This window comes from Triticum aestivum, chromosome 7A, assembly GCF_018294505.1.
Source record: "Triticum aestivum cultivar Chinese Spring chromosome 7A, IWGSC CS RefSeq v2.1, whole genome shotgun sequence".
In the NCBI taxonomy this organism is placed as follows: Eukaryota; Viridiplantae; Streptophyta; class Magnoliopsida; order Poales; family Poaceae; genus Triticum; species Triticum aestivum.
Genome location: NC_057812.1, coordinates 201,180,062 through 201,193,192, shown reverse-complemented (window position 1 = coordinate 201,193,192; position 13,131 = coordinate 201,180,062). Strand labels below are relative to the sequence as shown.

General features: G+C 43.6%; 1 long non-coding RNA gene across 2 annotated transcripts; it reads right to left on the bottom strand.

The window, feature by feature from the left end:
• Positions 1-7,270: 7,270 nt before the first annotated feature.
• LOC123149855 (uncharacterized) lies at positions 7,271-9,109 on the bottom strand. Of its 2 annotated transcripts, XR_006474869.1 has the most exons (4): positions 8,487-9,109; positions 8,076-8,313; positions 7,721-7,879; positions 7,271-7,618 (listed from the first exon to the last, which is right to left on the bottom strand). It is a non-coding gene; the product is annotated as an uncharacterized lncRNA (long non-coding RNA). The 2 variants fall into 2 exon arrangements; XR_006474868.1 differs by having other exon boundaries at positions 8,076-9,104.
• Positions 9,110-13,131: the final 4,022 nt, after the last annotated feature.

The following is a 13,131-nucleotide window of genomic DNA, read 5'->3' as shown; positions in this document are numbered from 1 at the left end:
TCTCGCCTACAGAAAAGGGTGCCCTTATGCAGGTATGCATGGTACCGACAAAGTAAAATGAAGGATCTACATGTGGTGCAAGCGTTGTGGTGATCCGTAGTTCTGGAAAACTAAAAACATGCTATATCTATCTATCGTTCCTTCTCTCTCTATTCTTCTAACACCTTATTTGACAGACATGCATGGTAAAAAGAATCACACGGTCCCGAATGGTGTCGGTGGGGTGCAACGCCCATCTTATGGAGAAGGTTCCCGCCCACAAAAAAGGGTGTCCTCTTATGGGTATGCATGGTTCTGAGTCTTCCGACAAAGTAAAATGAAGGTGTCGGTGGGTCCAATGTCCACTTTATACAGAGGGTTCTCGCCCACAAAAAAGGTGCCTTCATGCGGGTATGCATGGTTCCGACAAAGTAAAATGAAGGTTTATGTTTAATGTAAGCCTTGTGATGCTCTCTATCTCTCTCTCTCTCTCTCCTCACAAATGTATGATTGGTTCTCGTGATAGGTCCAACGTCATTCTTATATGAAAGGTTTCATGTTCACATGTAATAGGGTGCTCCCTTGTGTGGGTATGCATGGTTCCGACAATGCAAACTGTCATGTCATTGTGTAATATAATTGTTGCTGTGATGCTATATATAGCTATCTATCGCCCCCTCTCTATATATACCTTTACCATATGATTGGACGCACACGCATCATAGTAGTTTATACGGCTGCCGACTAGTGTCAGTTGGTGCAACATCCATCTTATATGGAAGGTTCTTGTTTGTGAATAAAAAGGTGCCATAGGGGCGGGTCTGCATGGTTCCGAGAATGTAAAACAGAGGTTCTACATGTATACGGGTCATGACACGGCAATCGGTGGGCTCAAATGCTTTGATCGGGAACTATGGGGTTATGACAATGGACGTTCCTCTTGGTCCGTGTCACAACAAGTCATGCTGACTTGCCAGACCAGGTTTTGAGTGCATGTGATCACAGGACTCCCTCCCGCCTGTTCGATGTGTGGGGGGGGGCACCCTACGACTTGAACCTTCCTACGTGATTGCCCGGTTTGTGAGGCAATTGCCACATTAAAGTTGTGCATTGTTTATTTAAAAATCACACCACCATTTCATAGATATATCTAGGCCACTTGCAGGGTGGAACCGGCTCTTGCAGAGGAGGCGGATGCCTCGTCCAATAAACAGAGATAAAAGAAAGAGAGAGAACCCATGGAAGGTAAAGGATGGGTGCATGCCGCATGCGAACCAAATCAAGAGGGAAATTAAGAGCATCTATACTTTGCAAATCTGGCCCTCAAATGCCCGAGGAGTGGCCAAGCGCGTCCACGGATACTAACCGGTCAAGTCTCAAATTTACCTTCACACAACCGAACTCCTCAACTATCATATCTCAAATCCGTACAAACTCATGCAACTACGTCAATACATTACACACATCGCCCAACTACTCCATCACTACTAACATGCTACCGGAATACCAAAATTTGGCATGTTTGGCTATGGTGGAGATCATCCACGGCCGCCCTTGCTCTTCCCGGTGCCCTTGTCCTCCTTCTCGTGAAAGTACGGGTTAAAGACGTAGTAGGGATCGAGCCGGATCTGCTCATCGTCGGAGCTGTCGTTGGAGTTGTCGCTATCCTCCTTTGGTGGCAGTCCGGCTATGGATCAGACCACCCGATTCTGCTCTTGGGTGAGGGTGCGCGTGTTCCTCCGCTGTCGTTTCTTCACAATGCGGGTGCGGATGGCTTCCTCCTTTGCGGTCACCCACGCCGCCGCCTCCGCTGCTGACATTTTGCCGCGTTACGGGCCTTGGCGGACCTTATCCTCACCTTCCCACGGACTCATAGTCCACCCGGCCGGTGATGGAGGAGAGATTTTCTGGCTGCCGGGACTGCGATGATCCAGCCCCAGAGGACACGAGCGCCCGTTGAGCCAACGCTGTGGAGTCACACCGCACAAGTCCTGCTGTCGTTGGGGCGTTGTCCTCCCGGCAACGGCGGAGTGCAATGCGGACTGTCATTGCCTCCTCCAACCCGCATGGGATCACACGCCAGACGATGGATCCGGATTGGCCGGAGTCAGATTAGTTGCCCGTCATGCCGGAGACGGCTGGAAATGCCAGAGGTGAGCTTGGTTGGCGAATGGAGTGGAGTGTGAAGTGGCTATGGTTTGGTCATGCGAGCGGATGGGAAGAAATATATGCGGGGTTGGGTGGGCCAGCGTGGGCCGGGTTCGACGTGACGTACGTGCCCGGGCGCCCCATATCCGTCCAATATTTGGGGTGGACATGGGGTGCTAGTCAGACCGGGCGTTTGAGGCCTGTTTGAGGCCTTCGTCTAGATCGAAATTTCGTGACCGGGCGACTCGCCCGGGCGGATGAAGCAGGGCACCTGGCTCAGAGAGAATGAGAAGATGCAAAGAAGAGAGCTGCATTGGGTTGATCTAGTTTTGGATGGTGTTGTTTTAGGGACATGTACACCTGTGAAGGGACGAGGCAATAGTATGGTATAGCTACGATGCACCCGTACGCATCCTTCCGTCACGAGCCCATCCCACCTTGTTGCTGTGTGCACCTTTTTTATGACTTGTAGGGGTCACGGGAGATTGCGAGCGCGTGCTCCTTTTCACAATGGCGGTACGCAATCGTTTCAGCCAGCTCGACTTTGCTATAAAAGAAATGAAAGCGGGCATTCAAATCCTTCAACTAGCGAATCCGAGAGATATCCATCGGTCCAAACGCCCACACTGTCCTCCGCAGTTCTCGTAGCTGCCAGCCATGTCGAGCAGCAGCTCCGTTTGTCTTGGTTCGCGAGCGTATCCCCTTGGGTGGCCCCTTTCTCTTTTGACTACTTCGCCGTCGCCGCATGATAGCACGGTCCCGTACCAGCTTGTCCGACAAGCGCGCCGCGACCTCCGAGGCCTTTGGGGTCTAGGTCAGCCACGGGGGCGAACTCAAGCTACCTCCCGTCGCTCTCCACAACGGCGAACTGCACGATGATCCCCAGCAGAGGAGTGCGGTTGGACATACTCTAGAGGGAACCCCTTCCTTGACACAAGGCTTAACCACTCTCTCTTCATGGCGCTAGAACGCAGAAGGCTCTTCAAGACATCGATGTGGATAAACACTTGCTCGAGGAGTCGATGAAGCCAAGGACCATAGAAATGGATCCCGCGTGATGGCGGCCATGGCTGCTGCGAAATGACGCTTGGCTGTGTGTGGAGAAAGTGCTGAATCTGGTGCTCCCCTGATGGCTGGCACGGTGGTCTTATCTCCATCCGCGCCAGGCTGCGTGTCATCACGGGGCACTGATCGAAAGACCGGTCTGTTGGTGCAGGCATGCCCCACGTTGGGCGCCTTTTGACTTCTCACATGCCTGTGTCATGAGAGAGTTACAAAAATGTGTAAGGTGCTGGGCGTTGTGACAACTAGAAAGTATATAAATATAAACAATGAGTAATAGTACACCGCAAACACGATCGTTGATTCCACTGTGGTCAAACCGTTTTTGGCGCCTGAGATTTTTTGGGTGATGCCCGTCATTATTCTTTGTGCACTCGAGTCAAACAGGTGAGGCCCTGCGCGTGCGGATGCATGTGCCACGTTTGTGACGTGTCGATGGGGTTGGTATGCTCCAAAAGGGAAATCAGCATACATGCATAGCTATCGGCGTGTGCACCTTTTTTTCCAATTTTCTTCACATCTTCTGTTTGAAGTAACGGCCCGGAAATTTTCTTCACATCTTTCTTTTATCTGCGGTGTCCGAAAAAGGCCGTAGACAAATGCGACCATAGAAAAATATGCCTACTACTTCAAAAACATAAATAAATAGCTACCAAAATGAGAAGGCGCCTACAAGAACAGAACGCATAATAAAAAAAGGAAACATGGGTGGAAGGTTTGCACCTTTGGCCGAGCGGTTCTCCACAAATCCTAGAATCGTTTGAACATAACACGGGCGGGCCCCTACCTGCCGGATTGCATCACGCCAGCCTAGTGTCTGCGCACTACAGTGCTCCCGCAAGCAGCGTGGTCCATCATCCGCTATAACAGGAAATAATCATCCAGTGATTAATAACACAAAAATGCAAATAGGGAAAGTGGAGGGACCAGATCCCAATATGAACAAGCCCTCGTGATTGCATCTGCTCCAGCGTAGTTTCATATGTTTGCTTTTCCCTATATATATATATATATATATATATATATATATATATATACACACACACACACACAATTAGATGTAAGGCATCATGAACTGTTATTGTTGACATTACCCTTGAATATATATATATATATAAGTAATTTAGAAAATGATACAAGTTCCACCGAGTTCATATTTTCGAGCTAATTTCTTTAACCTTACATCCGAATACAGCAAATGATATGGCGTTGGAAAGCTTGAACAAATGCAAAACTTTTTTGTATATATTGTTTCTCCCAATTTCTTACGATTTTAAGTTAATTTTGAAAATGGCTAAAAACGTATTTTCCCCCTAATATCTACAAACTTTATCGGAATGCGGCAAATCATATACCGCTGAAAAGCTACAAAAAATGCGAAACTTTTTCATGTTGATGGGTTTCTCTGATTCCTAGCCGTTTTCATGTAATTTCGAAAACGGCGAGATCATTCATTCTGCCATTATCGTGAAACAGATTCTTCAAAAATGCACCGCGTGAAGAACCTGAACTTCTCGGCGTCTGTACCTGAACTTCACTCTGTTTTTCACATGATTTTTTTGCTCGTAGCTCTCCACCCACTCACCGGAATTGAGCAAGTGATATACCGACGGAAAGCTGCTGTAAACACGCAACTTCCCCGTGTTAATCATTTTTTCATACTCGCGACAATTTTAAAAAAATTTCATCTCAAATTCATTCACTATAGTAGTCGAACTTCTTACTGTTTTCACGTTGAACTTCTGTGATGTATTTTCATTTATAATTTTCTATCCATTCATTAGTGTTACACAAATGATACTCCTTTTGTACAAACCCCATTCACAATAATTTTTTTAACTTTCTCCGACCGAGGAGTTGAACTTTTGACAACAAAACTTTTAGTATTTGCTTTTTGTTCTTTTTTAATACAAAATGCACATCGTGTAGTACGTGAACTTCTCGCAGTTATCAATTGAACTTCTCTTGGTTACGTGAAAATATCTGAGTTTTTTTATAAATATTTATCTGAATTTCTTAATCCATTTTTATGAATTTCAAAGCGCTCTATTTTTTAAAAGTTGAACTTCTTGTTATTTTATTTTTGAACTTCTTGTTTTCACTCTTTAATAACGAGGAAAATCTGAGTTTTCTATAATCATCGAACTTCTCCATCTTTTTAATATGGACTTCCTGGTTTTACTTAATAATCTTTTTATGAATTTTGAAGCGCTCTATTTTTAAAAGTTGACCTTCTTGTTATTATTTTTTTGAACTTCTTGTTTCCACTCTTTAATAATGAGGGAAATCTGAGTTTTCTATAATCATCGAACTTCTCCATCTTTTTAATATGGACTTCCTGGTTTTATTTTCTTAATCCTTATAATTTGAATATTTTATTTTCTTTTTGAAATCAAATTGCTCCCAAATAATAATTGAACTTCTTTGTGTATTGAGAGAATTATTTTAAAATGCAAAAAAGCAAAAAAATTCGAACATGGAAATACAAGGTGAACATATCTCGCAATAATTTTTGAACTTCCCCGGACAGAGTATGTGAACTTCTTGAAACAAACCTTTTAAGCTTTTAGTTTTCTATTCTTATATTCTTATCTCAAACGCATTCCGTGTAGTAGTTGAACTTCCCACTGTTTTCACCGTGAACTTGTGTCACGTATTTTTGTTCAACCTCTCTCACAAGAATTTTTTAACTTTATCGGGCCGAGCACTTGAACTTCTAACAACAAACCTTTAGCCTTTGCTTTTTCATTAAAAAAAATTCATACAAAATGCACACCGTGTAGTACGTGAACTTCTGGCAGTTATCAACCTGAACTTCTCTCGGTTACGTGAAAATATCTGAGTTCTTAATGAATATTAATGTGAATTTCTTAATCCTTTTTTATGAATTCTGAAGCGATCTATTTTTAAAATTTGAACTTCTTGTTATTTTATTTTTGAACTTCTTGTTTCCATTATTTAATAATAAGGGAAATCTGAGTTTTCTATAATCATCGAACTTCTCCATGTTTTTAATATGGACTTCCTGGTTTTTTCTTAAACCTTTTATGAAATTTTGGAGCGCTCTATTTTTAAAAGTTGAACTTATTGTTATTTAATTTTTTAACTTCTTGTTTCCATTCTTTAATAAAGAGGAAAATCTGAGTTTTCTATAATCATCGAACTTCTCCATCTTTTTAATTTGGAGTTCCTGGTTTTATTTCTTTTAGTAATGGAAAAAAATCCTACTTTATGATAGACATCGAGATGCTCCATTTTTAAATTTGAACTTCTAGGTTTATTTTAACAGAGAAGATATTTTTATAAAAAAAAATTGAGATGCTTTTTTTAATGACCTTCTTTGGGTTTGTAACAAGCATTGAACTTCTTCGTCTTTTTAATTTGAACCAATAGGCTTTTTCTAGAAATGAGGAATGCTTTTTTATAATTTTTAAAATGATCATTTTTTAATTTGAACTTTAATGTAATGGTATAGGAAAACGGGGAATGCTTTTTTATAATTTTTGAAATGATCATTTTTTAGTTTGAACTTCAATGTAATAGTATTACACAAAGAACAACTAAAAAAGCTCCAACTATTCCATGGCACTAGCACACGAGCAAACATTTTTTCAGCCTACCACTAGTTTTTCATTTGACTTGCTATGAACATTTTGTTCGACCTGCACATAGCGCAATCCAGGAGGAGCTATACAACAATGTTGTGTCGGCACGACACAGAAGCGCACACACAGAGGACTTGATGATGCATCTTTTATGCCACTCTGGGCAGCGTTATTTGTGCTGTAATAAACATCGAGTTTCCCCGTTATTTAAATTTGAACTTCTAGTTTATTTAAGAAACGAGGAAAATCCTTTTTCTTTAAAACTGCTGTGAATTATTCTACCTTGTTTTAATTTGACCTTCTTTGTTTTTTTGTAAATCAAAAAATAATTTTTTAGTACAAAGATAAATCATGTGTGTGTTTTCTTAATTTGAATTTAGGTTAATTGTTTATAAACTAAAATATTTTTGGATCGGTGCACTGACTTTTTCACAATGATTGATTTTGCCGACAGGATTTAGTAAAGTGTATATTTGTTTATAACTACAACAGAGGCTTTTTTTAACATGTACTTTCTGGAACGATTTTCTGTACATATAAAGATCTGAAGTGTTGATTTTCTCTATTTTCTTTAGCTGAGCTCTTGTGATGTGAGCACAAAGATGGAAACTGAAGAACATGCAGCTCTGTTCTTGGAGCATTCTCTGCACTTTGCTTTCCTCTCAACACACCAGTTGCCTTCTCTGCACTTTTCTTTTCTCTCAACGCACCATTTCTTTCTCAAAGAGTAGTTCTGAGAAAGCATCAGCCAGCACATACACACTGCTACATTCCCCAGCCTTTTTTTAGCCCCTAGAAGTGTTCAAAGAGAAAATAGATGTAGCCTGAAAATGACCAGGCGCACAAAAAGGTTCAGGGAGAATTAATAGCTATGGCCTGAAGACATAATCTCAAACACATGTAGATGAAAGTTTAGAGAAAAATACCATCGTTATAATTGTTTCTCTGAACTGAATGCCATTTCTTTTTATCTTTCACCAATGAAGATCGACTGTCACACATTCATCTCCTCAGTCCTCACGAGTAAAGTAAAAACAGGGTATGTACAAATGTTCATCCCAAATGAACACCGGTCATGAAATTTTCTGCACCATAAACATTGCAAAGCTCATTTCTTTTAACTGTTAAGAACTGATGATTTTCTTTTGTCAATGAACTCTTCTAACATACGTACTAGAACTTCTAAAAATTCAACATTTTTTTGTAATGGATATAATGAACTCCTTAATTTCAGACATGAAAATTATAGAATTTTGTTTATAGGCAATCAAACTGACGTACAGAGGAGACAAGAAGGTTCACGGAGAGAGACGGCGTCGTTGCAGCCAAAGTTGGTGTAGGCGGTTGGCCTCGTCGGACGACGACATCGTTGCAGCCGAAGACGGTGTAGGCGGTTGGCCTCGTCGGCGATGCGTTGGAGGAAGGGAGTGCCGTCGCCGATAGCGGGAGACGAGGCCCGTGGAGGCACAGGGTCTCGCGGCCGCCAGCTCGAACAATAGTGCGTGTAAAAAGGATAAAACTGCAAAATTCAGTACACTTTCTATAGAACATCAAAACAACAACATTCAGTTCATATTCACAAAGGAGGACTGTTTGTAGCATCTAGATTCAAAGGAGAAGCATTATGCTAGAATAAGTTGGACTGCATATATTCTTCTTTTTGAACTTTTGCAACAAGTTAGAACTCTCAACTCTGTATGTATGCAGGTCGTGGGGAGGTGAGCGGCGGCAGTGTACGCGGGCATGAACATTGTTACTACCCAAAATCACAAACGTGCTACCTGCAAAAAAATCACAAACGTGCTTCAAATGGATGGGATGGAAGTGTTGTGCTCACCCTCACCTTGGCTGCTCTGGACTGCTACTCGCGATGGCCCCGACCTCCCTGACGCTGCGTGGCTGGACTGGGATGGCGTTGTGTCCACGTCAGGGCAATCAGGAGGAGGCGGAGGTGTGGGAACCGGGACGAGTAAGAAGGGGAGCGCGCGAACTCCACCTTGGGGGATCGTGCCAGAGTGGGGAGGCGCTTGGCGGAGCCGACAAAAACTTGGATCCCCGCGGATGGCCCCCAATTTTTCTGGAATAGGAGGCAGGCAGAATGAGCCGGGGCAAGTAGGCGACTAATGTGGCGTCGGTTCTCCGGGGGAACGCAGGTGGGTGTGCGCAGCGGGAGCTTCCGGGGAGAAGATGAAGGTGGGGTGATGGCGGGATTCAGGGGCGATGGGGCGGGGCGGCGACCGGAGTTGGGGGCGATGGGGGCGGGGTGGCGACCGAAGCCAGGGGAGATGGGGGCGGGGTGTCGGGTGGGGCGGCACGTGGGTCAGCGGCGGTGGGTCGTCGGCGGGAGGCTCGCCGGAGCCGGGGGCTGGAGGTGGGTTGGGGTGGAGCTGCGCTGCCGTGGGGATTTTTGGATCGGGGTGGGGGAGGTTTTCTGTTGATCTCGGGAACGCACGATGACGCCTTATAGAGGCGTGATCGAAATAGTTATTCTAACTATTCATCATTCAGGGTGTAAAATAAATTATTCTTTATTCGAGTTAATCTTACGATCATTTCATAATTAAATTACGTTTCGAATTTAAATAGTTATATTTTTATTAATTCACTACGTAAAAATTGACATAAGAAAATAAAAATATAGGTCATAAAACAAGAAAATTTGCAGTTTATGTGTATTTTAGACTATGTTTTTACGTTTGTAATTTTACATAACATAAAATATTTTTTACAGCGATTATATATTTTCTTACGGTCTCTTTTTGCGTCGGAAATAAGACAAAACTTACAGAATGTAAAATTACGGTGCATTGATGGTAAAATAGAAGGGGGTGAAGAATAACTATTCCTCATCCAGGGTGACGAATAGCGTGACCATAAAAAAGTGTTATCAGAATAATGGTGCGGCCCACAAAGAGTGGCAGCGAGCGTTTTTTCGTGTTTTTTTCTAAACCGTTCGTCGGAATGAGGCAAATGATACACCGTTGGATAGATATCGTCGAGGTGCATCTTTTTCATAACTATTGTTTTCCCTAATTCATTACGGTTTAAAAGTAGTTTTAAATTTACTAAATTGCGGAATTATGTTTTTCAAAAAAAATAAAATTTGGTACTGTTTTCGCTCTAGTTTTTTAACCGTTTGTCGAAACGAGGTGTGTAATATACCGTTGAAAAGCTATGGACGAGGCACAACTTTCATATGTTGAAATGTTTTTGAGATTCGTCACGGTTTTAAGTTAATTTTAAAAATCGTACGATGGACGACGAGTGACAGCGGCCGTTTTTCCTGAAAATTTTACAAATCGGTTGTCGAAATGATTCAAATGATATGCCGTTGGAAAGATATCGACGGGACACAACTTTTTCATGTAGAACACTCTCTCTAATTCCTTACGGTTTAAGAGCAGTTTTAAATTTACCGAAATGCGGACACTGTTTTTCGCGACATCCAAATTGAACGACTGAACTTCATCCGACAGAAAACCGCACTGTTTCGGTCGAAAACCTCACTGCATCAGACGGTCAAGTGAACTTCATGATTTCTTTTGTCAAATGTAAATTTTTCTCTAACAAGTTTTTGTTGTCGTTTTGTTCAATTTTTTTGTGAACGAGAGTGGACCACAACACTTCCGGTAGTGAACCGTAACACTACCCAAAGTGGAACCTCATGAGTTCTTGTTGTCTTTTTTTCGTACTTATTAATTTTTTGCGCGCGTTGACCAAGCGAGTGGACCGTAGGGACTGAGTGAGTGAACTACATCTAATATAGAAGCGAGCTTCATTTTGAGATCTTTTTTGTTTTGTGTTTACCAAGTGGACAACAGAGGAGGTTTATAGCATACAGAATCTACACTCTCCACCAGCCAAATCACGGTAATGAACTGCAGTTTCTACAATGAACTAATGAAGTGCACTCTTCAACAACAACAAAATTGAGTAATGGGGCATCCAATAGAACTGCATCACTTCATCTTTTTTCCTGCAAAAATGAGTAAAATGAACCTTAATAGCAAACCATAGCGGACTTCATTTGCACTTTTTTCTCTTCAGAAATCACAAAGTCAGTAAAGTGCACAAGAGCACTAGTCAGTGAAGTGCACAAGAGCACTGCCGGACAGCATGGCTCTTGAAATGAACCACATCTGAAGACAATGCGCACTGCAGATGTTCAAATCAGAGTGAATTTTTTCACATGTAAAATAAATGCAGCCTGTGACATCAAGGCAAGGCAAGCGAACAACAGAGACAAGACAAGTGTTCTGCAAGGAAAAAGATAGTATTTATCAACAAATTACAAAATAATTGCAGGGATGATATTAGTGCAGCACTACAGAGTTTGATATAACAAACGGCATCTATTTTTTAACTAGCGAATCACACTAGCTGGCAATTCACACGTACACCGCCAATGAGGTGCATGGCGTCGCCGTCTATACTGCATCTCGTCAAACACAGCATGCACAGCTCGACTCGGCATGCATGCGACCTGCACACAAAATGTTGGAATTTTGCTAGTAGGCCTTTGGCCCAAAGCCCAACTAAAATTCTGAAATTCTCTTGGCCCATTCATGCACACATGTGAGTGGAGTGAGTGAGGCTAAAGTTTATTCCCACCCCGGAAGTTGAGAGAGAATCGCACCTCTTTATAAGGTGAGCTCTTCTACCACTTGTATGAGCATGAGAAGATGAGACCTACACGCGCGCTCCTCCTCCTCGCTCGCCTCGCCACACCTCGCCTCGCCTCGCCTCGCCTCGTCACGACGCGCCGCGCCGCGGGTTGCGGGATTGAGCCGAGCCGAGGACAGAGCTATGCATGTTGTCTATATAATTAATAATTAACGGAATTACTGAACCATTTCCGATTCTTTTGGATCGTGACGACTCGGACGTGGGGTTTACTCCCACGACCTACCCGGCCCGCACTATATAGTCAGGCAGACGTCTACCCTAGCCGCCGCCGCTTCGTATGGTTTCTCACCACCGTTCCAGATCATTGCGCCGCCAAGCAAGTCTTCTCCATCCCTCCTTCCGGCGTGCACCGTGAGAAGGGACACCAGGCCTCCGGAACCCCGCCTCTCGTGATCCTGTACGGGAGAGGGGCGATCAGGTTTTTGGGGAGCGCACTCGCGCGACTGCTGGCAGCGACGACTTCGCGAACGACGACTTCTTCCCCGACCTCGACAACCTCGTCCTTGACGACATGGGCGACAATGTCAATGCCGACGGTGCTGCACCCGCTGCACCATATGTGATTCTATCCTTCATGTTCGAGATCGTGGTAGAATTCATACTTCTAGTATGTGCCCTAGATGTGATATGTTCATCTGCTATGCTAGTTCGCATGATTAGTTTAATCTCTGCTGCTGTGGTCATGATTTATCTTCTGTTTATTCGGATTAAATCTCGTAGTAATTTGCTCATATTTCCAACAATCCAAAAACTTGATTATAGGCAATTTACTCCGAGTGGTTTTCCTGTGCATCTGAAGCCGCCTGCCTTTAAGGGGGCGCAATATAAGAGGTGGCGCACGAGAGCAGTCTACTGGTTTCAGACCATGGGCTGCTATGATGCCACCAAGGGCAAGCCTGAGGGCGATCTTAATCCAGCATAGCTGGAAGCTTTTGAGAAGATCGATACCCTCTTTAAAGGCGCTCTTCTGAGTGTTCTTGATGACTCCATTGTGGATTCGTATATGTCGTTTGACAACGGCAAGGACATGTGGGCTGCGCTCGAGGCCAAGTTTGGTGCCTCGGACGCCGGCAGCGAGTTGTACGTCATGGAGCAATTCTATGACTACAAGATGACTGATGAGCGTCCTGTTGTACAGCAGGCTCATGAGATACAGTCGCTCGCTAAAGAACTTGAGTACTTCAAGTGTGTGTTGCCGGACAAATTTTTTGCCGGAGGCATCATTGCCAAGCTTCCACCTTCGTGGAACAATTTTGCTACTTCCCTGAAACACAAGAGACAGGAGTTTTCCGTTGCGGATCTCATTGGTACTCTTGATGTTGAAAAGAAGGCGAGAGCAAAGGACACACATGCTCGAGTTGCAGAGGGAGGTTCTAGTGCCCACATGGTACAGAAGAAGAACTCCCAGCCCAACAAGTTCAAAAACAATAAGAACAAAACTCAGGGAAAAGGCAAGTTTGATACAAAGAACAAGCCATCACATTCTACCAACTTCAAGAAGAATTCTCATAAGAAGGGGAAGGGACTTTGCCATGTCTATGGTGATCCTAATCACTGGGCTCCGAAGTGTCCTAACCGCTTTGAGGAGCGCGAACATGAGAAGAGCGGCAAGTCCGCTAATGTTGTCATCGGTGATACTGATATGAAGGAA